Genomic DNA, 23,702 nt, shown 5'->3' on the forward strand with positions numbered 1-23,702 from the left:
TTCCCAAACTTGTTCAGCCGCTCGTGCAGTGAAAGCCCCTGGTGGGTCGGGCTGGTTTGTTTACCTGCCGTGTCCACAGGTTCGGCCGATCGTGGCTCCCAGTGGCTGCGGTTTGCTGCTCCAGGCCAATGGGAGCAGCTGGAAGTGGCTGGCCAGTACGTCCCTCAGCCTGCGCCACTTCCAGCAGCTCCCATTGGCCTGGAACAGAGAACCGCGGCCACTGGGAGCCGCGACAGGCCGAACCTGTGGACACGACAGGTAACCAAACCTGGCGGCCTGGCCCGCCAGGGGCTTTCCCTGTACAAGCGGCGGAACAAGTTTGGGAACCACTGGTGTAGATAGACGACCAGGTGTCTACCCTGCAGATATCTTGAATAGGCACTTGGGCCAGGAAGGCCGCCAATGAGGCTTGCCCCCAGTCGAGTGGGAAGTTACAATCATTGGTGGAGACACTTTTGCCAGATCGTAGCAGCAACAGATGCAGGCAGTGATCCGCGGTGAAATTCTCTGAGCGGACACTGGACAACCTTACATCCTGTCCGCCACCATGACGAACAACTGCATTGACTTACGAAACAGCTTGGTCCTGTTGATGTAAAAGGCAAGTGCTTTCCTGACACCCAGAGAGTGCAATTTGCACTCCTCCTCCGATTTATGAGGCTTTGGAAAGAAGACAGGTAAATATATGTCCTGGCTGGTATGAAACTGAGACTACCTTGGGCAGGAATGCTGAGTGTGACTGCAGCTGGACCTAGTTCTTATAGAACACCGTATAGGGCTGCTTCGAAGTAAGCGCCCTGATCTCAGAGACCCTGTGGACGTTATTGTGCCCAGGAAAGAAACCTTCCAGGAAAGGAGGAGAAGGGAGCAGGAAGTCAGAGGCTCGAAGGGGGGACCCATGAGCCATGACAGCATGAGATTCAGGTCCCAAGGAGGGATGGGGTCCGGGATGTGAGGGTAGAGATGCTCCCGACTTTTCAAAAACCAGACTATCACGTTGTGAGCAAAGACTGCCCTGCCCTGGAATGGAGGGTGGAAGGCTGAAATAGCAGCCAAATGGACCTTAATCGAGGACAGGGAGGGCATAAGGCCTATATACCGATGCAGCACTCAAGGGGGTGCCACTGCCGACCCTACAGATACTGATAAGGCAAAAATCTCTTACGACAGTGCATGTGGGCATGCACACACCTAAAAAGGAATCGACATGAGCCAGCACTTGAAGAAAAAACTTTATTCCTCTACATAGTTTGTTAATTAAACAACAAACAAACAAACAACATTTAAAACAAAAGCATTATTCCAAATCAGCTAATGTTTTGGGGAAAACCCCACTGAGCCTAGGTTTTCCAGGTGGACTTAAATACACAGAAAAGAGGTTGCCCATTGCTCACTCTTGCTACTATGCAGCCATTATGGACTCTAGCATTCCCTAGACTCTTACACAGTTACTTCTGAAAAGATAAAAAGTTTGGGGGATACACTGTATCACAACATGGCTCAACTATCTCTGTGGAATGGATATTTTTTCTTAATACCATTTATTTCCCAGATTTTTGAGGGTACAGCTGTTACATATGGGTATGTTCCATGAATATGAGGGATTTTATTCCCAAATGCTACTATTATTACCAATTCTATCATCACATGCTATACCAAAAACATCTCAAATCTAACACCATAAATAACCCCTACAAATTGTAAAGCGCGTGCGCGCACACACACACACACACACACACACAGTCTTATATGTGCTGCTGCTGATCCTCTGACTGTAATATTGGTAATGGTAATTACTGTAGAATGCACCACATATAGGGGAAGTGCATAAAGCATATATGCTTCTGCTTGGGAAGCAAACCCACAGCCCTCTCTATCAGCTTCCACTGCTAAAAGTCCAATATGTAGAGTTTGCTATAATTTGCAGGGTGTTCCATTTCTTTCTTTTTTTTACACGATCTCATTGTGAACCCTACCTGGATGAGCTAATCATTTTGTTATGTTTCTCAAAGTGGACTTTCCCCCTACCATATGTAAGGAAAAAACCACAAGGAGGAACAAAATGGGTCTCTAAGCATGGGTCTGCATCAACTTTAAGAACCTCTTCCTTGCCTTCAAGGTTCTGCCTATATCTCTGCTCTCATTTCAGACCATGTACCCTCTGCATCACCCTTCTTTGGCGCTTTCTCCGCTGCTGTCTCCAATACATGAAATAACTTCTGTTTCCTACCTACTTGCACCAGGCACCCACCATCTTCTCTCAGTTCTCACTTATTCTACAAAGCCAACACACACTAACCTACATCAGTATGACTGCTATCTTCCACTCTTTTTAAAAGGTTGCTAATACAGAGCCTTCTTCCACATGCCCCAGTGCATTCTGGCTGACATGTGTTGTCCATTTACACTGTAGTCCTTCTTGGGGCAAGGGCCATATCTTTATCCTATATAGTGCTCAGCAAGCAGCACCAGAACTTAACCAATAATAAACTTGTTTGCTCAAAAGGAAGTTGGTACTTGTTTTTCATCATAGAATCATAGAATAATAGACGATTAGAGTTGGAAGAGACCTCAGAAGGTCATCTAGTCCAACCCCTGGCTCAAAGCAGGACCAACACCAACTAAATCATCCCAACCAGGGCTTTGTCAAGCCAAGCCTTAAAAGCCTCTAAGGATGGAGATTCCACCCCCCCACAAATAACCCATTCCAGTGCTTCACCATCCTCCTAGTGAAATATGTTTCCGAATATCCAACCTAGACCTCCCTCACTGCAACCTGAGACCATTGCTCCTTGTTCAGTCATCTGCCACCACTGAGAACAGCCAAGCTCCATCCTCTTTGGAATCCCCCTTCAGGTAGTTGAAGGTTGCTATCAAATCTCCCCTCACTCTTCTCTTCTGTAGACTAAATAACCCCAGTTCCCTCAGCCTCTCCTCGTAAGTCATGTGCCCCAGCCCCCTATCATTTTTGTTGCCCTCCACTGGACTCCCTCCAATTTGTCCACAACCCTTCTGTAGTGGAGGGACCAAAACTTTAAAAGTGTGACTTGGATCCACTAGCAAATCACAAAGGCCACTACGTGATATTTTATTTATGCAAAAGGATTTGTTAAGCCCAGACAGCTTCTTAGAACCTGTCAGGCTTCTGTTTCTCTTACTAGGGTCACATCTAGATAATTTATACAATGCTGTAAATCCAGTTAATCTTTAAATATTCTGTAATTGAGAGGTGAGGGGGCAGTTTAAAGATGCCTTACCTAGTACTGGCTGTGTATGAAACTGCCCTCCTTCTGATTTATGTTTTTTCCCTCAAATGTTCTGTAAGATGCAAATAAACATTTTCTCCTGTTTAACGTACATCAAAATGGAGTCCCTGACAGTGGAGTTGGGGCATTTTTTGGGCAGACACAAGCATAGTGATTGGATCTCTGACCAAAGTAAGGCAGATAGTATGGAGAAAATAGCTGAATCTGCCAAGTCAAGAGCACACAGAATGTTCTCCCGCGCCATTCTTGGGGAGGGCCACCAGGAGACTAAAATACCCTAAGGGATACAAGGAGGCCATTAGAGGAGCAGAAGAGATTTTGCTTCCAATATTACAATAAGACTTCTGTAGAATCCCTTACTTTATCCATCATGGTCTGCTCCAGATACTATGGTTATGAGTGAGGTATAAATCCGTATATACAGTAGGAGCCTTTGACGATCTATCATCTAAAGAGCTCTGTATCACTTGTACTTCACTATATTGAAAGGTTGGGGTTTTTTGGAGGGGGAGAGGGAGGGAGTGGTGGGGGAAGGAATCAAAGAACACGATGATTACACTGAGTAGGGATTGTCAATAGCAATTGCATTAGCAATACAGATGTGTATTCAGACTGAGTCATTGGATAGCTAGATCAGGGATAGAGCTGATGACTTCCAAACAGACTACATCTCATTGCTCAGGGATGTAGACTCTTCCATTCAGCCTACAAATTTGCAGCCAAGTGCCAACATCAGATTGGACTGTTCAAAAATAAAGAGCTCCTTTTGCTGCTTTGGAGACAATTATTAACAGTAAACATTTATATTATGGTAGCTCCCAAAGGCCCCCATTAGTACCATTGTGCTAGGTGAGGAACAAACACAGAGACGAGACAATCTTTGCACAGAGCATTTGGTTTGGGGGAAGGAACAGCCGTGGCAACGAATACAGGAATGGCAATAGCAGAAGGGCTAGAACAATATAAATTAGCATTCATTGCCAAAGGCATTGGTTTCAGATTTGGACAGAAGTGGTAGATCTGATGACCATATCTGGCTGGTAGCACCTTGCGGGGTTCTCTTTAAAGCATATAACATAGTAAATCAAGCACTATAGATTTTTTTCCCATCACACCTTCCTTAAAAAGAGTTGAGACACTTGCACTAGGATGTTACGAGGAAAGAAAAAATATGTTCTAAGCACAATGATCAGCATACAGGACTCAGACACACCCAAGTGATCTGGTATATATTCTTGATTTTGCCATGGAAATGCTGACTTTGCATAAGTCACTTATGGCCCGATTTTCGTTGGCTTCAATATAGCCACTGACAAGAGTAAATGCTACTCAACATGAGTAAGGGTTGCTGAATTGGGCCTTCATGTTTTTATGCCTTAGTTTCCTTGTCTGCAAAATGTAGATTTATAAAACTTGCCTATCTCAAATGCACAACATGAGGCTAAATTCATTAACGTTTGTACCAAACAATGAGAATCAACAGATGGAAAGCACTAAAACATGCAAAATACGTAACATGCTTGTCATATGATACATATTTCTGCTAAAGATGATTGAAAATGTTCTGACAAAAAGTTTTTCATCAGCAAATGCTGATTTGTCAAAACAGAAATTATTGAGAGGATTATTATCAGTCTCGACAACTTTCCTCCTTCCTAAAATTTTTTAATAAAGTTATTTTTTGAGGTTGAAATGACTTTTCATAAGCATGAACCAATTTCTGGTGAATAGCATTTGCTCTTTGACAAACTGGAAGAACTGCTGATACTTCATGGAAAGTTTTGAAGAATATTTTGATTAGAAACAATTTGTTTATATTTTATATTTCTCCCCCCAACATTTTTTTAAACTAGGAATCTTTGCATGAAAAGAGAATCTTTATTTCTAAAGAGTACTTCAATTTCCATGGTTTGTTCCTCACCCCAAAATCTTAATTTTCTGTTTGCAAGATCATAGACATCTCCACAGCAATTAATGGTGAAGTCAAATGCAGAGGATTATGACTTTTGGTGAAGAAAAAACATCTGGAAGTGATGAAATCCTAGATGACAATGATCCCGTTTTTCAAGAAAACATCAGAAGCAACAAATCAGGGGGAAAGACCAAAAACATGTACAAAATAGAATGCAATCTAAAGAAAACATCCAGAATTTATTTTTAATATATTGTGCATTTGTCCCTAAAAATAGAGCTGTTAAACTCTAACTAGTTACACAGTAACTACAAACTGAAAAAGATAAAGCATTGGGTCTGAAGGAATAGGGTACAGTTGCAAAATGTATAGTAAACAGCCTTAATCAACAATATCATATATTCACAACAGTTTATACTGTCCTCCAGTCACCCCACTCTGAAGTCATCAATTTACCAGGCTCTCACAACACTGCAATCTGCATTTGGCAGACATCCGTCCCCCAGGGGAGTTCTGCCTACACCGTTTTAAATTTCTTTGGGCAGGTTCCTTGAGGTTGAGGGAAGATTGTTTCCTGTTGGGCTGTATTCCCCTTCCATTGGCCACTGGGCAAGGCAGAATCTTTACCTTGCAAATAGGTTACTGCCCTTTAGCATCTTGAGAATGATGTTTCAATACATATCTTCCCAGGAATTACTTCTCCACATCCTCCTAACTCTATTTCAGGAATCGGCAACCTTTGGCACACGGCCCGCCAGGGTAAGCCCCCAGCAGGCTGGACCGGTCTGTTTACCTGCCACGTCCACAGGTTCAACCAATCGCAGCTCCCACTGGCTGCAGTTCACCGCTCCAGGCCAATGGGGGCTGCAGGAAGCGGCACGAGCCAAGGGATGTGCTGGCCACTGCTTCCCGCAGCCGCCATTGGCCTGGAGCGGTGAACTGTGGCCAGTGGGAGCTGTGATCGGCCGAACCTGGGGACGCGGCAGGTAAACAAACCAGCCCAGCCCGCCAGGGGGCTTACCCTGGAGGGCCATGTGCCAAAGGTTGCCGATCCCTGCTCTATTTAATATCTATATTCTTCACTTCTATTAATAAGGATGTAAAGAAATATTTTAAGACCCTACTACTTAGTTAAGAGACTTATCTTGCTTTACCCAATTCAGACCCTACTAAATCAAACCCATTGCAGAAAAATACTCAAAAATATAGATTTGGTGTGTAGGTTAGAATTAAAGGAAGACAATTTTCCCACTGCAACAGTATAAGAATTAGGTTTGTAGGCAGTGTTCCTTTTGCAAGTTTTCACTTTGGAAAGTTTACGTTTATGCCGCTATTTCTAAATTTGATTTGGCATGCCATTTTCGCAGAAAACAAATTTATAACAGTCACATGTTGAAATTCCACCCTTAGAGCAAAATGGTGGGGTTTTTTTTCTTCCCTGTTACAAATTTGAAGTTTTCAGAGAAATGTCATCATTTTTTCTATGAAATAAATTGTCATGGCAATATAGGCTGTCTGCCTCCTCTTGTAACTGATATTGCAAAGAAATATCTGCTATGCTGTGCTTATCACCTTTATTATTTACTATTTGTCCTGGACTGTAGCGCCTAGGAGCCAGACTCATGGACCAAGACTCCATTGTGCTAAGTGCTGTACAAACATAAAACAAAAAGTTCCAGTCCTTTAGATGTTTAGAGGAAACCAGTGTTATGTTAATACCTATAATATCTGTATGTCAGTGCGTTATTGTTGAAAATAAAATGCACAGGACAGCTTGCTTTCTTCAATAGCAGGTTTGAAGTGTGATCCCATCTCTAAATCTGTTTTAAGATTCACTTTATAATGTTTAATAATTCATATAAAAATCATCACAATAATATTAATAAAATTACTACAAAATGTTTTATTCCCAGAAAAGTCAACTAGGGCAAATACTTTCCTAACAGTAACTGGACCTTAGGGAGATTTCTAAAATGAAGGATCTGTAATAATCCTGTAAGAGCCCATGAAACAGGGACTAATTTCCATCTAATAGAGTAAATAGTCCAATCTACCCATTAATCACTGAAATTAAAGTTAAATGGAAGAATGAATACATGAGGGCACATATATTATTAAGAAGAAAAGATATGGTCAAATGCTCAGAAAATATTGATTTCTCCATTGCTGAGGTTCCTCTAAAACAAGATTCTTAAGAGGTCAGGTTCTCACCTGATGGGAAACACACGAGGTGTTACATTTGCAGAAACAGCTGGGAAAATTCATCCAGATTATGTTCTAGCTTCTGAAACTAAAGAAATTTTTGTCTGATACCTGTCAAGACTCTACTTGTTTCTAGCAGTGTGATCAATGATCCCAGCCTCCAGAGCTCATGGGCCCCAGCCTTCATTTTTCATAATTCATTTGGAGGTATATGTCTCAGTACTTGTGATGGTGATTTTAAAGATATGAAAGTGTCTGAGTGTGCCTTTCTGACACTTGCTCAGATTGAGTTGCTGCACTGGCTAATGCTTCTGTAATGGAGAATGTCTAGAATACGTCTAGCCTTCTGAATTTTTGACTAAATTTAATTTGTGCTAGATATCAAACTGATGGGTGCATTATAAATGCCTAGATGGATTGACTGTTCTTCTCTTTTGTGTTCTGAGACAAATTAAAGGGTATCTTTTCAGCATGTAGCATTTTTCTGCATGTTGTCTGATATTTGTATTTACCTATACAAAAATATAACAAAACTATAAAAAAGCAGCAACTTGTGTTTTTGGACTAGAAAATTAAATTTCTAACAGAAATAAGGAAGTTCAAATCTAACTGTTTGGGGCAGGGATTTTCTTTGTGTATTGCAGAGAGATCTGCACACTGTTGGAGGTAAACAATAATAGTACCTAGCATGGAGATGTCTCTTTAAACATAATCTTTCTTTTCATGTTTTGGTGATACAATGTTAAATTCTTCTTTGAATTGATTTAGTTTACTGGCAGTGAATTAACTATGGAACACATAGAAAATATGGAAAAGAATCTAATGTAAACATAAAATGCTACTGTACATTTCTTAAGTATACCTTACTTACAAAGGCAATATCGATACTTCTAATCTTTTTTATTATTATCTAAAAACCCACTGACAATTTAGTGGTGATGAATACAACATATTTTATTTTGTATTTGCAAAATTTACTTTCAAAAGAAGCAGATCTGTGCCAGCACATCTGGAAACCACTTTTAATTGCATTTTACTCAAGTAGGAAAGCAGTAGCTTGTGCCCATAGTGAAGCTTTTATATCTGACCACACAAATGCTAACAACCACCTGTGCTTTACTCTGATTTGTATTATAGAGTATATCACATTACTACCCTATTATTCCAGAACTACATATAAAGTTGTTATGTGATTAAGCTGCAGCAAGTGTGGTCTTAAAAAAGGCCTTTCCTCAACAAAAAGTGTAATAAACTTGATTGCAGTTAAGGTACTTACCACTGAGGATATCACAATAAGCGTGCGTCTAAAATAGTCTTGTCTGGTTCTGAAATCATAAAGATATACATTAAAAATTATGTTTATTAGTCTGCAGAGTGTAATTTAGTAAATTAATTTATTTCTTCAAATTAGATGAATTGTGTGGGGTTTTATTTTGGTTTGGTTTCTGTTTGGTTTTTTTTACATTTTATTTCAGACTTTTAGTGCCATAATCTTACTTCATCTTGCATTTGTAGTCAACCTCTGTGATTACAAAAGACAATTAAAACTCTAATATGCCAGCACAATATTTCAATTCAGTCAAAAATATTTCATAAGCTGCATATATCTTGATCTTATGGTAATCTGGGTCTTTTTGGCTTACAAGGGAAAAGTAAATGTTTTGCTTGTTTACATCCCCATCATTCATTTTTGACAAAGGATGAAGTTCCAGATTTGTACATTATTTTTACCTTCCTTTTTTCAATATCACTCTTTCAGAATTCTCAGTGTGTCTAAAGTGGACATGCAAACATCTGTATGTACCATCTGGGAGGGGAGACAGTGATTACTTGTAATGTATTTAACGCTGATACAGGAATCCCTGAATCTCCAAGGACACATCAGTCAGAAATGGACACTCGTACAACTTTTCCAAATAGTTTTTTTCTCCCTCAAAGAAGTATAAAAAAGAGTAACCCTTGAACATAATGATACAGCCAAACTACCATATTTTAGTATAAATTTCTATGGTTATTTTCATAACATTCATTTAACTAAGAACAGAGCTATAAATGTCACATCAGCATACTTTCATCAGCTTATCAGTTAATATGTTTGGAGAAAAAAGATTTCAAACTATCATAAAAATAAAAACACATTCACCTGACTAATATTTTCACCCACATTTCAGAAATTAAATTTTACGGAATTATATGAAGCCAAGAGAATTCTTCTTGGGAACAAATCCTGAATAACTTCACTGTGCTGTCAAGAGCCCTGAGGTTTGGAATGAATGATTCTTCTCCCCCTTCCAGACAGAGAAACAGTGGAGCTGATTCCTGGATATTACCTCAGCCACTACACTCTCTTTCTGTGTGGAGGAATCACTAATGGATCCACAAATCTATTTGGCCTCTCTCCTGCCCTCCCACCACCAAAATCCCTCCATGACCGTGCACAGTAGCACCTAGAGGGCATGCATTCCCTGCACAGGCTGTCCAAATTCTGCTGCCTCCCACCCCATAGCAGCATTGGTTCTGCTGCATCCAAGGTTCTCCATATCTGCTGGGAAAGGAGGGCAAGATGTGTCTATTAATCTATCTTCTTCATACTTCAAAGGCTTGTGTGCCACACCTATGCATATTGGGCATCCCTTTACAAATAGACCCAAGTACTATATATTCAATAATAGTGCAATGCTGGATGGGTTGCTGTATAGAACATGCACTGGGCCACACAGCTAGCCCTTTGCAAGAAATATTTTGAATATCCTTGGGGAATTAAGAAGGTTAACAGGCCACAACCATATTGTTATAAAATTATAACCTGGTTTTACAGTCTTAACATACTGGTAGTCCACGTGAAGGAGAGAAAATACTCTTTCTCCTATTCCCTAATCTATGGTAACTGTTTTACACTGTTAAAAATATTTTCATTTTTGTGAATCACACAAAACTAAAAATGTAAAAGGACCACTGTCTACTTGAAAAAACAGGCACACTTCATACATATCTTGTAAAATGTATTGAAAACTAGATAAATTCATAAGGCGTACAAACCCCGTCAAGCATTCAATAGTGCTCAACTATTATTCAAAAATAAGTTTATTTTGTATATTCATTTTATCATTTGCGTCTTAGGGACCACTTAAAATCAACTTTATTGGGAAAAAAGGTGTTTTTAATTATCAAAACAGTGGATCTGGGAATTTAAATCTGATTAATCTTGGAAATATTTTATCTGATGTAGTTTTTTAAGTGAGAATGTGTTAGCACATACTTAACCAGCTGGCACACCAACATAAATAAATTGGAAATAGTGACACTGCTTTATCTAATCAAAGCAAGGTCATGGGAGTAAGTTTAGAAACAAAAGAATGCAAACTGGCTGTAAAAAAAAGCTGTTAGATGCTACCTCTTTACACAAAATTCGGAGCTGACTCGACCACCCTTCCTAACTTTACCACCATCTTCCACAAGTCAGGCCAGTGAAGACAATGGGGCTGTTTGTAGAAGATGGTACTACAATCAGGAACCAAGTGAAATCTCCAGAATCATATCTTCAGCTTTTAAATGAGATAGATGCTGATTTTGTTTCAAGCAAAGAGACACTTACACAGGGGAGTAGGAAAATTACGCTCCACCATAAATGGTTAAGCAGTCATGGAAAGAAAGAAAAATGTGCACCCTACAAAGGCTTGCTCACCATGGGTACGATCCAAAGCCCCGTGAAGTCAATGGGATTCTTTCCAGTGATTACAATGAGCTTTAGCTCAAGCCCCATGTGTTCACATTTCCTCAACTGCCACACTCACTAGCATTGCTAATAGGAGAATAGCATGATAAGGGATGTGTCTGGGAATGAGATGAACGGTGCCTTAGAAGAAATGGGATTTTTACAAGATGCTGAGCCATTAACATTTTAAAATATAGATATGAATTCATTCTACCATAATTCACAGTATTGCAGGTAACAGCCTGGTGGTGGGGTAAAGGGCAAGCAAACACTCCCATGGACACACTGCCCAAATCCCTCTCATTTCAGACTGTAGATCTGATGGGATTTATTAGGGCAATTCCCCTTGAACCCATTAGTCCTGTAGTGTGCATGCACATACGTTCACATGGAGCTTGTCCACTCAGTTACTTGCAAAGTAGTAAACTGGAATCTGGATTGTGGCTGGTAACTGGTGAAGAACATGGTGCATGAAGGGAAAAGAGAGCATCGCCATCTGGCCAGAAAGGCCTCCCACACCCAGAAACGACTTAATATCTGGGTGATTGTTGTATGCAGAATGCAGAGTTGAGATTGGAATTACTACCAGGAACAGGGGTTTTCTGGGTCATATTAGTATATCATGGCCTTTTTAAGAAGGGCAGGGTTAAATCCTTGTCCATTTTTTCCCTTAGAGAACTGGCTGCAGATATTTAAAAAGGCTACGTAATTCTATTGGGATATTCTATTCTAATCCTTCTTGGGATATTTGACAAACCTAATACCATATACCACTGTTCTCAATTAAAAACAATATTTGGATACAGTAATTATTTAATAACCAATCAGAATATGGTGTAGTTATACCAACAATTTGTCAGTTAAAACAAACTTTGTAAACTTTTGAGAGTCTGCTGCAGAAAGAACAGAGAAGGGAATATAATCAAGAACTATTTTGTCTGCATGTAGTCTCTGTGCAAACTCATGCATTTTTATTCAGACTCTCAAATCACTGCACAGGAAAAAAAAATATAATAAGAAAGCGCACACAACATGCTAATAAAGTAAATTACACCACTGTACACTATAAGTAGTCTGCATGCTTGTATTCCCCTTGCATAAGAATATACAGCAATCATACTACTCTTATATAATACTAAAAGTCTGAAGATAAAAAATAAATAAAATAATTTCATGTTAAATTGGGATTTCTAGTCATTTACTGTACTTTTTATCACTGAGCTGACAACATATTACCATTAGTACCTTATAACAAAACTAACATTTTAATTTAGCACATCGTCTTCTTTTTTTCTCTAACCCATGAAGTTTGGAGTCTGGTATGTGCTCCTCTTATCTAACTCTGTTACTTTAGAATCTAAGAGTGCACTGTATACATTAATCTTTCATGGCAGAGTTCACTGAAGTTCTGCCAAAATTCAATAATTATGTTCTATCCAGTGTAGCAATTTATTTATCTCATTGCTGGAATTTAGACCATATAGAACAAAGTGCTCAGTTTATATGAATGAAATGCCTTTAACAAAATCCTCTGTTTCATTTCTCAAGTTTTAAAAATGAGGGTGCAAATTACTGAGGGATAAAGCTGTCTTTTAAATTCTGTTTGTTAGCCTGGTGAATCGAACATACTTTGTTATCTGTTTATTTGATTTTTTAAGGAGGGGAAAAAGTACTTTACGTATTCTTACACATTGGAAAAAAATTACAAATAATGTTCTATGTCACTGAACTATTAGCAAAATCCTCAAGCATTAATGTGTCATGGTTAACAGTGCAAACTACAAAGCAAAAGTGTAATATTTTGAATGAGGACCTATTATTTTATTAAGTTAAAATCAGCAATTAGAAGTTCAGCTGTTCTATAGAGTAAAATCAAAGATGAAAAAAATAGAGTAAACTTCAATTCTACACTTCTTCAGACTAATGATACCTTCATAAACAGACAAAACCAAAAGTTAAAGAATGCCAATTAGGAAGTTAAAATAACACCATTTCAGAGAGTTGTAAAAATCACTTAATGGGGAATATTTAGTATGCTTTACTTTTGAGTCTCTCCGGGAAAGTTAACAAACCAGGTCATATACCAACCTGGTTGTACTGAAGAAATATTCATTTGTTGTTTCGGGATTTAGAAAGAGGAAATACTATTAAATATTATTTACTGATTTAGCCAATATTTTTTGATGAAGCAAAATACTAACTAGCATGTCAGTTACTTTTGTGAACTTTACAGTAGTCTAAAATCCAATTTATACCGTCTTTAGTTTCTTTGCAAACTCTCCTTTACTTTAGACACTGTAACGATCTCTGAAGTTAGTGCTTACCACAATAGAGAACTTGACTTTGGATTTAGAAAATGGCTCATGAAGTTTCTAGAGCAGTACTTGTTATGATTTATAACTTAGTCCTCCCGCTTACCCCCATAAGATATGAAACTCTACAAGCGATGCACAAAGTATTGATAGCCAGTGCTCACTTTTTGTACTGAAAACCTTGCTTTAAAATGTAGTTTGGCAATGAATGGGGCAGAAATGGGATGGGGGGGGGAAGGGGGTTAAATCAGCTGTATCTAATTTAGAGAAACAAGCAAAAATTATTTTTATATGTTGGATACAAGATTTATTTCCCCCACTCCCAAATGCTACTGTGACATTTCCTTTTATGCACTATATTGTCATTTTTCCGGCAATACTTCAGAGTAAATCAGGATTCAGCTGCAGTATATTTTTACCTCTTGCAAACCTAAAAATAAAATCTTCACTAAAATCTATTAGGACTTACACATTTTGTGCTGTTTCAGAAACACAGTCAATCCATTATTTTAATGTATTTTTAATCTTGTCAGCTTTCACCTCTGCAAACGCCATGTGTTACAATTCAATTGTTAGGGAAGAATGTACAGTATCATAATTCAGTCCACAGCAACACAATAATGAACGGACACTTTTCTACACAAATTAATATGAATTTTCAGACCCTGAAGGTTTCTTAAAGCTTCTCAAGTTGTTCCAGGTGCTTTTCCCTAAATCTAGTTACATCTTGCATTGTTTAATAATAAAGGAAAAAAAAACAATACACTTTATAGAAAATGTATGTATGTTTAAAAAAGAAATACACAATGCTTACAAAGCCCATTCTAAGTGCAGGTGCTATTGCAAAAGGGAGCAGAGTAGTGTGGTGATGAAAGCCCTGTTTCTTACTGATGCTGCTTATTAAACATGACTTTGCTTATAAGTCAAGGGAAAAACAGAATAAAATATAAGAGGAAACAAGCAATTAAAAGGCTAAAACCACAAGTACTGTTAAGTAAAATAAAATCTTTACAAAAATCTTGTTTCATATATTCCCTTTACATCGAGTAGACACTGAAATCTGCCTTCAGTACTGGTGCAAGCTATACAGTATGTAACAGGAGGTCCTTAGTTTCCAATTACTGTACTTCATTGTTGGAAACAGATTTAACTCACAAAACATTCAAGTGTACAATAGTGAACTATTCATTTACAGGGCCAAATTTATTTAGATAATATAAAAAATAAATAAGTGCATATAAAATACAGAGACAATCTCTACAAATTTTTGATCTCTGAAAAGACTGAAATGTCAACTTTCTCAGTTCTTTATTAATGTTTAAAGTAACTCTCCTGTTCCATTTTTAATAATAAAGGACACGCAGCTGTTGCACACTATTCCAGAAAGCTTCATAGCCAGATTTTTTTTTAAATGTAGGATAAATTCAAAGGTTTCTGTTATTTTTTTTAAATTACAACATTCTGCCGAGAACTGAATAGTTATATTAAAAAGGTTAACTTTTACTGTGTGCACAAAGAAACTTCTAGAAAATTTCATTACTTACTGTTCACTGAGTATTACTTACTGAGATTAACCGTTAAAAGAATTCATCTGCTACTTATCCAGGAGTGTTTTAAACAACCCTTAGCACTGTATACTGTTTAAATGAGATAAAATTAGCCTGTTTCGATATGCTGAAAAAAAGATATACAGATAAAAGACAAACCTTCCTCCTTATGACTTAGCTCATTGTAACCTATTTTTGGTGGCAAGTAAGCGAAGGAAATTTAGAATGATAATAGCAACCATTTGGTACATTAGGAAAAACCAGAAAGAAAATGAATGTGTCAGATATACTGTACAAAGTCATTTTGACATGCCTACACAACTGGTTGTAGCAGCTTTCACAAATGATTCCTAATCACAAAAAAATGCTCCAGGATCTTTTAGAGAAAGCTTGCTGTTGGGAAGTTGATTTTGGCAAGGTGCCAAAATCATGTGCACAAGGGGCCCTCATTACCAATTCATGGCAGCCTTCAGCGCTGACAAAAAAATGTGACCCAACAGGCTAAAGCAACGACTAAAATTAAAAATTATGAGACAAAGACAACTTACTTAATATTCCTTCCATAGCCACACTGAACTTTTTCGTAATTAAACCCTCATTAGTTTAAACAGTTTTCAACTACTTTTAAATAATTGTGCCGGCATTCTTTAAAAGTTGAAAGCTTTCCCTGTAAATTCACTCAATCTGCTGCACTTTTAAAAGTATTTTCATGTGCTAACAGAACTTTCATTTTAAGTGTCTACTAAAAATCTCTCTAAAGCAGGAGTAGCATGCCCATATAGATTTAATTTCTATAAATGGTAAATAGACAATTAAAACATTTCAAGAGCTTTAAAAGCGTGGGTGGAGCGGGGGGCGGGTGGGGGGGCGAGAAAGGACTTAATATATAAGAGTAGCTATTTCCCAAATGTTCTAAAAAGATAATCAAACTGTTCATGCAAGTTGCAAACATTAAGCATTTACAATTAACAGAGCTGCACAACTTTCCCATAAAAGCAGATTTGATACACAGCCTTACCTAGATGTCGTCTGGCTTTTCTGTGGATCAAAAAGTTTCCTGCCTAAGCACACAGATATTCTTTCACAAACCATAAAGGCCCCTTTGATTAATCCAGCACTGTAACAGACTGCTTTCTACACCACAGTGAGAGCAGGATACGTCAGCTTTCAAGAGAAAAAATATTCTTAATACACAATTAGCAGCAGATTGTATAATAGTGGATTTATCTTAAAGAGGGAAAAGGCATTTTTTAAAAAGCAAAGAGGGTGCGGTCAGATGTTAGGCTATCCCTGAGAAAAGGGGCCTAGGCTGCATTAGTACCTAAATACTAGCAGAAGCAAACTGGGAAAGGAGCCAATGGAATGACTTTGTTTGACCCAGCTGCCAATCTCTCCTGAAGCAGTGCGCCAGACTAAACACTGACACTATTTTAACTCAAATCAGGCTACAGCAGCTGTTTGCTTTCCGGCTCTGAGCTATGCACCATGGCCATGATGACTCTGCACAGCACATATGATAGAGCTAGGGTTGTAGTGCTAAAATATGTTCCATGTTTGGATTTGTCATATAGGAGCAATTTTAACACCCCTTGTTCCCCTGGAGTGAAATAAAAATGAGATTATAGACCTGTAGAAACTCAGCATTTCAATTCAAGTAAAGAGGAGAAGTGACCATTTAGGACAAAAGATTACTGGAACATGATTCCAAAATCCAACTGGCACCCAAGATGTTTTTTTGACTTAGCACAGATTCTAAAACTTATCAAGCATCAGAAACAACACATCTATTTTCCGTTTCTCACTAGTTCTTCTACTTAATCTGTATTTTTGTAACAGTTCTTAAATATTATATAGGCACCCCTCCCCCACAAATACTATACATATATGTGTTGTGTATGTAGGCATATATATACCCATACACACACAGGTCCAGATTCTGTTCTCAGTTACACTGGTGCAACCCCAGAATTACTCCATTGCAACCAGTGGAGTTATTCCAATTTGCACCATCATAAATGAGATTAGAACTTGACGTATCCATTTACATATAACGTTCATATGTGAAAAGTAAGATCATTAAAAGAAAATATAAGCCTCTATTAGTTATAGGTATGGTGCATGGAAGCTGACACACCATATTCTGTAACCAGTGCAAAAAGAAACATTCAGATCTTGTGAGTAATCTGAAGTGGAACACAAACATACATAAAATTCAACAGGGGCACTGAGAAACATCCCTTCTGAACTATATAGTATTCGATTATATAGCAAAAGTTGAACAAAGTATCTTCTATTAGAATTTTGGTGCACTTCCACCCAAACTGTCCAATGGTGCCATAGCTGTAGAGTTCCCTCTACCCTCACCCTGCCCTAGAAAGCTCATTGGCTTCTACCACATACATTGCATTCCTGTCCCGGAGCCTTGCCTCCCCAGATGGTGTGAAACAAATGTTGAAGTACACTAATCTAAAGCAAAAAAGTAGACTATAGTAGAGAATAACTGGTGTGCTGACATCTTCCATGGGCACAGTTCTGTCTAATTATCAAAGTAGGACTAGAGGAGCACTCCTTTTTTCTTTAAATATATTTTATTTAGGTTTTCACAGAGAAAATAATATCACAAAGCTGAACATACAGTATGCACTGCAGAGTGCAACAATGTCAATGTTGCAATCATTGTGACTTTACTGCAAGCCTCACAATCTTTGGTGTTTCCTTTAAGCCCTGGCTCTTGAAGTCAAGTGAGAATCTCAGGTTTCATTTTTTTTAAGGAAAGCTTATAGCCCTCATGGTTGCAGGAAAAAAAAACCCTTGAAAATATGAACTGAGTGCATCCTAGAGAGCTAAAAAACCCCAAACCAAGCAACCAACCAAAAAAAAAAATGCAGAAGACATATAAAAAGACCCCACGACTCACTGGAGGCTTTGGTGTTATTTTTTAAACAAAAATCATGATTTTTAAGACACTCTCATGATTTCTGGTGCCTGACTCATGATTTCTGAATGTTTGGGATTGACAGGGATCATAGAATCATAGAATATTAGGGTTGGAAGAGACTTCAGGAGGTCATCTAGTCCAATCCCCTGCTCAAAGCAGGACCAACACCCACTAAATTATCCCAGCCAGGGCTTTGTCAAGCCAAGCCTTAAAAACCTCTAAGGATGGAGATTCCACCACCTCCCTAGGTAACCCATTCCAGTGCTTCACCATCCTCCTAGTGAAATAGTGTTTCCGAATATCCAACCTAGACCTTCCTCACTGCAACTTGAGACTATTGATCCTTGTTCAGTCATCTGCCACCACTGAGAACAGCCGAGCTCCATCCTCTTTGGAATCCCACTTCAGGTAGTTGAAGGCTGCTATCAAATCTCCCCCCATTCTTCTCCTCTGTAGACTACATAACCCCAGTTCCCTCAGCCTCTCCTCGTAAGTCATGTGCCCCAGCCCCCGACTCTCTCCAATTTGTCCACATCCCTTGTGTAGCAGGGGGACCAAAACTGGATGCAATACTCCAGGTGTGTCCTCAAGAGAGCCTAGTAGATGGGAATAATCACTTCCCTTGATCTGCTGGCAATGCTCCTACAGTACTAATACAGCCCAATATGCCGGTAGCCTTCTTGGCAACAAGGGCACACTGCTGACTCATATCCAGCTTCTCGTCCACTGTAATCCGCAGGTCCTTTTCTGCAGAACTGCTGCTTAGCCAGTTGGTCCCCAGCCTGTAGCGGTGCAGGGGATTCTTCCTTCCTAAGTGCAGAACTCTGCACTTGTCCTTGTTGAACCTCATCAGATTTCTTTTGGCCCAATCCTCCAATTTGTCTAGGTCACTCTGGACCCTATCCCTACACTCCAACATATCTACCTCTCCCTCCAGCTTAGTGTCATCTGCAAACTTGCTGAGGGTGCAATTCATCCCGTCATCCAGATCATTAATGAAGATGTTGAACAAAACCAGCCCCATGTTGACCCCTGGGGCACTCTGCCTGATACCGGCTGCCAACTAGACACCGAGCCGTTGATCACTACTCATTGAGCCTGACAATCTAGCCAGCTTTCTAAGATGGATATGTTAAAGCCAATGTATGCCCCAAACAGTCATAATAAATTATCATAATGGTGATAGCTCACTCTGTTGACTGTGCTGGATAAGTCTGATACTGAGAGATACTCAGCATCCCCAACACTCACTAAAACCATTGGAACTTATTTGTGCTGAGCACCCATCAGTATCATATCAGGAAACATATGCATCAAAATACAATTTCAGATATTATGGTGGCCCAACAAAGATCTGCAGATATTGTGGATCAATAAAGTTTTTGAACAAAACATCCATATATTGAGCTCCATGATGAAAGTTATGCAAGGGAGTTTAGAGAGGGGATGTGAGAGCCTGATACACCTGATTAACATTCTCTAAACTTAGGCCAATAAACAGCCCGTTCCCCTTCCCCTTCCCCAAAAACACAAAAGGCTGCAGGAGTAAAAAGAGAATGCAGGCAGAGGTCCAGCAGCAGAGTGGGGGCTATCCAGTTTATTGCACTGAATGAAGCATGTGTAATTGCCTCCCTTGTGGGCAGGTGGCATATGTGTGGATTCGGTGCAAGCAGCTCATGGCTCTCAGAAACTGCGTACAGGCTCTGGAGACCAGAAAGGCTGAACCAGAGGAGCTAAAGACAACAGACAGGTACTTATATGAGACTTTCCAGGACACAGTAGAGTGGTCCCACCCCGAGTCTGATTCCGTCTGTGCTACTGAGGAAGATGAAAGTCTCAGGGAAGGAGTACATCGAAGTGGAGTGGAGGGAAACAATCCTATAGTTGGGACCCTCCTTCCAGATGATTTCATGGTATCCTCTTGCACTGAGGATATCTCTCCGGGGAAAGTAATCCCAGTTATTAGGAAGATACAGGTAATAGTAATGGGGGATCTGATCATTAGAAATATAGATAGCTGGGTTTGTGTTGACCGGGAGAATTGGTAAATTGCCTGCTGGGTGCAAAGGTTGCAGATCTTGAGACATCTTGACAGGCTTTTATGCAGTCCTGGGGAGGAGCCAGTGGTTGTGGTACACATAAGTCCCAATGACATAGGGAAATATAAGAGTGAAGTCCTGGAGGTCAAATTTAGGCTGTCAGGTAAGAGATTGAAGTCAAGGACCTCCATGGTAGCAGTCTCTGAAATGCTTCAAGTTCCACGCACAGGCCCAGTTAGACAGGGAGAACTGCAGGGTCTCAATGCATGGATGAGGCAATGATGTAGGGAGGAGGGGTACAGGTTTCGTAGGAACCGGGGGATCTTTTGGAAAGGAGGAGCCTATATAGGAAGGATGGGCTCCACCTAAACCAAAATGGAACCAGATTGCTAGCATGTAAAATTTTAAAGGCTGTAGAGGACTTTTTAAACTAAGTATTATTTAAACACAATAATACTTAATTTCAGAAAGGGGGGACTACGCAAAAATGAGGATGCTAGTTAAACGGAGATTAAAAGGTACAGTCTTAAAATTGAAATGCCTGCAAGCTGGATGGATTTTTTAAAAAAATACTATAGGACAACAAAATAAAAGTTGGTGAGAGGCAAAAAAGCATCCTTTAAAAATTGGAAATTAAATCTTACTGAGGAAAATAGAGAGGGGCATAAACTCTGGTAAGTCAAGTGTAAAAGTATAATTAGGCATGCTAAAAAAGAATTTGAAAAGTAACTAGCAAAGCACTTGAAAACTAACAGTATTTTTTTAAGTATATCAAAAGCGGGACAACTGCCAAACAATTGGGGGGTAGGGGGGCCACTGGATGATTGAGGTGCTACAGAAGCACTCAAGACTATTGAGGAGAAGCTAAATGAATTCTTTACATTGGTCTTCACTGCAGAAGATGTGAGGGAGATTCCCATACCTGAATCATTGTTTTAAGTGAAAAATCTGAGGAATTGTCCCAGACTGAAGGGTCAGTAGAGAAGGTTTTGGAACCAATTGATAAATTAAACAGGAATAAGTCACCAGGACCACACGGTATTCACCCAAGAGTTCTGAAGGAACTCAAATATGAAATTGCAGAAATACTAACTGTGGTAGGTAACTTATCACTAAAATCAGCTTCTGGACCATATGATTGGAGGACAGCTAATGTGACACCAATTTTTTAAAAAGGCTCCAGAGGCAAGCCTGCCAATTACAGCCCAGTAAGCCTAACTGCAGTATGAGGCAAATTGGTTGAAACTATAGTAAAGAACAGAATTATCAGATACACATATGAACACAGAATCATAGGACTGGAAGGGACATCTAGTCCAGTCCCCTGCACTCATGGCAGGACTAAGTATTATATATACCATTCCTGACAGGCGTTTGTCTAACCTGCTCTTAAAAATCCCCAATGATGGAGATTCCACAACCTCCCTAGGCAATTTATTCCAGTGCTTAACCACCCTGACAGTTAGGAAGTTTTTCCTAATGTCCAACCTAAGCCTCCCTTGCGGCAATTTAAGCTCAGTGCTTCTTGTCCTATCCTCAGAGGTTAAGAGGAACAGTTCTTTTCCCTCTTCCTTGTAACAACCTTTTATGTACTTGAAAACTGGTTTTCATGTCCCCTCCTAGTCTTCTCTTTCCCAGACTAAACAAACCCATTTTTTTTCAATCTTCCCTCATAGATCATGTTTTCTAGATCTTTAATAATTTTTGTTACTCTTCTCTGGATTCTCTCCAATTTGTCCACATCTTTCCTGAAATGTGCCACCCAGAACTGGACACAATACTCCAGTTGAGGCCTAATCAGCATGGAGTAGAGCGGAACAATTACTTCTCGTGCCTTGCTTACAACACTCCTGCTAATACATCACATATCATGTTTGCTTTTTTTTGCAACAATGTTACACTGTTGACTCATATTTAGCTTGTGGTCCACTATGACCCCCAGATCCCTTTCCATAGTACTCCTTCCTAGGCAGTCATTACCCATTTTGTATGTGTGCAACTGATTATTCCTTCCTAAATGGAATACTTTGCATTTGTCCTTATTGAATTTCATACTATTTACTTCAGACCATTTCTCCAGTTTCTCCAGATCATTTTGAATTTTAATCCTATCCTCCAAAGCACTTGGAACCCCTCCCAGCTTGGTATCATCTGCAAACTTTTTATAGGTGTACTCTCTATGCCATTATCTAAATTGTGGATGAAGACACTGAATCAAACTGGATCCAAAACTGATCCCTGCAGGACCCCACTCGTTATTTCCTTCCTCTCTGCGAACAGTTTTTCAACCAGTTTTGCACCCACCTTATAGTAGCTCCATTTAAGTTGCATTTCCCTAGTCTGTTTATGAGAAGGTCATGCAAGACAGTATCAAAAGCTTTCCTACAGTCAAGATGTACCATATCTACCACTTCCCCCCTATCCACAAGGCTTGTTACCCTGTCAAAGAAAGCTATCAGGTTGCTTTGATACGATTTGTTCTTGACAAATCCATGCTGTTACTTATCACCTTATTATCTTCTATATGTTTGCAAATTGATTGCTTAATTATAAGCTCCATTATTTTTCTGGGTACAGAAGTTAAGCTGACTGGTCTGTAATTCCCCGGGTTGTCCTTATTTCCCTTTTTATAGATTGTCACTATATTTGCCCTTTTCCAGTCTTCTGGGATCTCTCTTGTCTTCCATGACTTTTCAAAGATAATTGCAAATGGCTCAGATACCTCCTCAGTCAGTTCCTTGAGTATTCTAGGATGCATTTAACCAGGCCCTGGTGACTTAAAGACATCTAATTTGTCCAAGTAATTTTAACTTCATCTTTCCCTATTTTAGCCTCTGATCCTACCTCATTTTCACTGGCATTCACTATGTTAGACGTCCAATCACCACCATCTTGGTGAAAACCGAAACAAAGAAGTCATTAAGCACCTCTGCCTTTTCCACATTGTCTGTTATTGTTTCTCCCTGCTCCTCGCATTAAGTAATGGGCCTACCCTGTTGTTGGTCTTCCTCTTGCTTCTAATGTATTTGTAGAATGTTTTCTTGTTACCCTTTTTGTCTAGTTTGATCCCATTTTGTGCCCTGGCCTTTCTAATTTTGTGTCTACATACTTACATTATTTGTTTCTATTCATCCTTTGTAATTTGATCTAGTTTCCACTTTTTGTTGGACTCTTATTTTTAGATCATTGAAGATCTCCTGTTTAAACCAGGGTGGTCTCTTGCCATACTTCCTATCTTTCCTAAGCAGTGGGATAGTTTGTTCTTCTGCCCTTAATAATGTCTCTGAAAAACTGCCAACTGTCTTCAATTGTTTTCCCCTTAGACTTGCTTCCCATAAAATCTTACCTACCAACTCCCTGAGTTTGCTAAAGTCTACTTTCTTGAAATCCATTGTCTTTATTTTGCTGTTCTCCCTCCTACCATTCCTTAGAATCATGAACTCTACCATTGCATGATCACTTTCACCCAAGCTGCATTCCACTGCCAAATTCCAAAGTGAGGAGAGATTAAAAAGACTGACTTTTCAGCTTGGAAAAGAGATGACTATGAGGAGATATGATAAAGATCTATAAACTCAAGAATGGTGTAGAGCAGTGGTTTTCAAACTGGAATATGCAAGCTCTCATCAGGGTGTATGCGAGAAAAACCCTGTAATGGCGGACAACACATTTTATTTAGTACAGAGGCTTTCAAACTGTGGGGTGCCCCCTGTAGAGGGGGCATGGAGGAACATTGGTGGGGAGCAAGCAGTGACGCCCGACAGCTTGGGC

General features: G+C 39.3%; 1 long non-coding RNA gene across 3 annotated transcripts in view; it reads right to left on the reverse strand.

The window, feature by feature from the left end:
- Nucleotides 1–23,702, reverse strand: part of LOC114020167 — a 324,008-nt gene that overhangs the window by 114,435 nt on the left and 185,871 nt on the right. For all 3 annotated transcript variants that reach the window (XR_006287984.1, XR_006287985.1, XR_006287986.1), the window contains exon 6: nucleotides 8,657–8,705. This is a non-coding gene — a long non-coding RNA (uncharacterized LOC114020167). The remainder of the gene's footprint in view (nucleotides 1–8,656; nucleotides 8,706–23,702) is intronic.

The sequence above is a fragment of the Chelonia mydas genome, chromosome 1 (genome assembly GCF_015237465.2).
Source record: "Chelonia mydas isolate rCheMyd1 chromosome 1, rCheMyd1.pri.v2, whole genome shotgun sequence".
Lineage (NCBI taxonomy): Eukaryota > Metazoa > Chordata > Testudines > Cheloniidae > Chelonia > Chelonia mydas.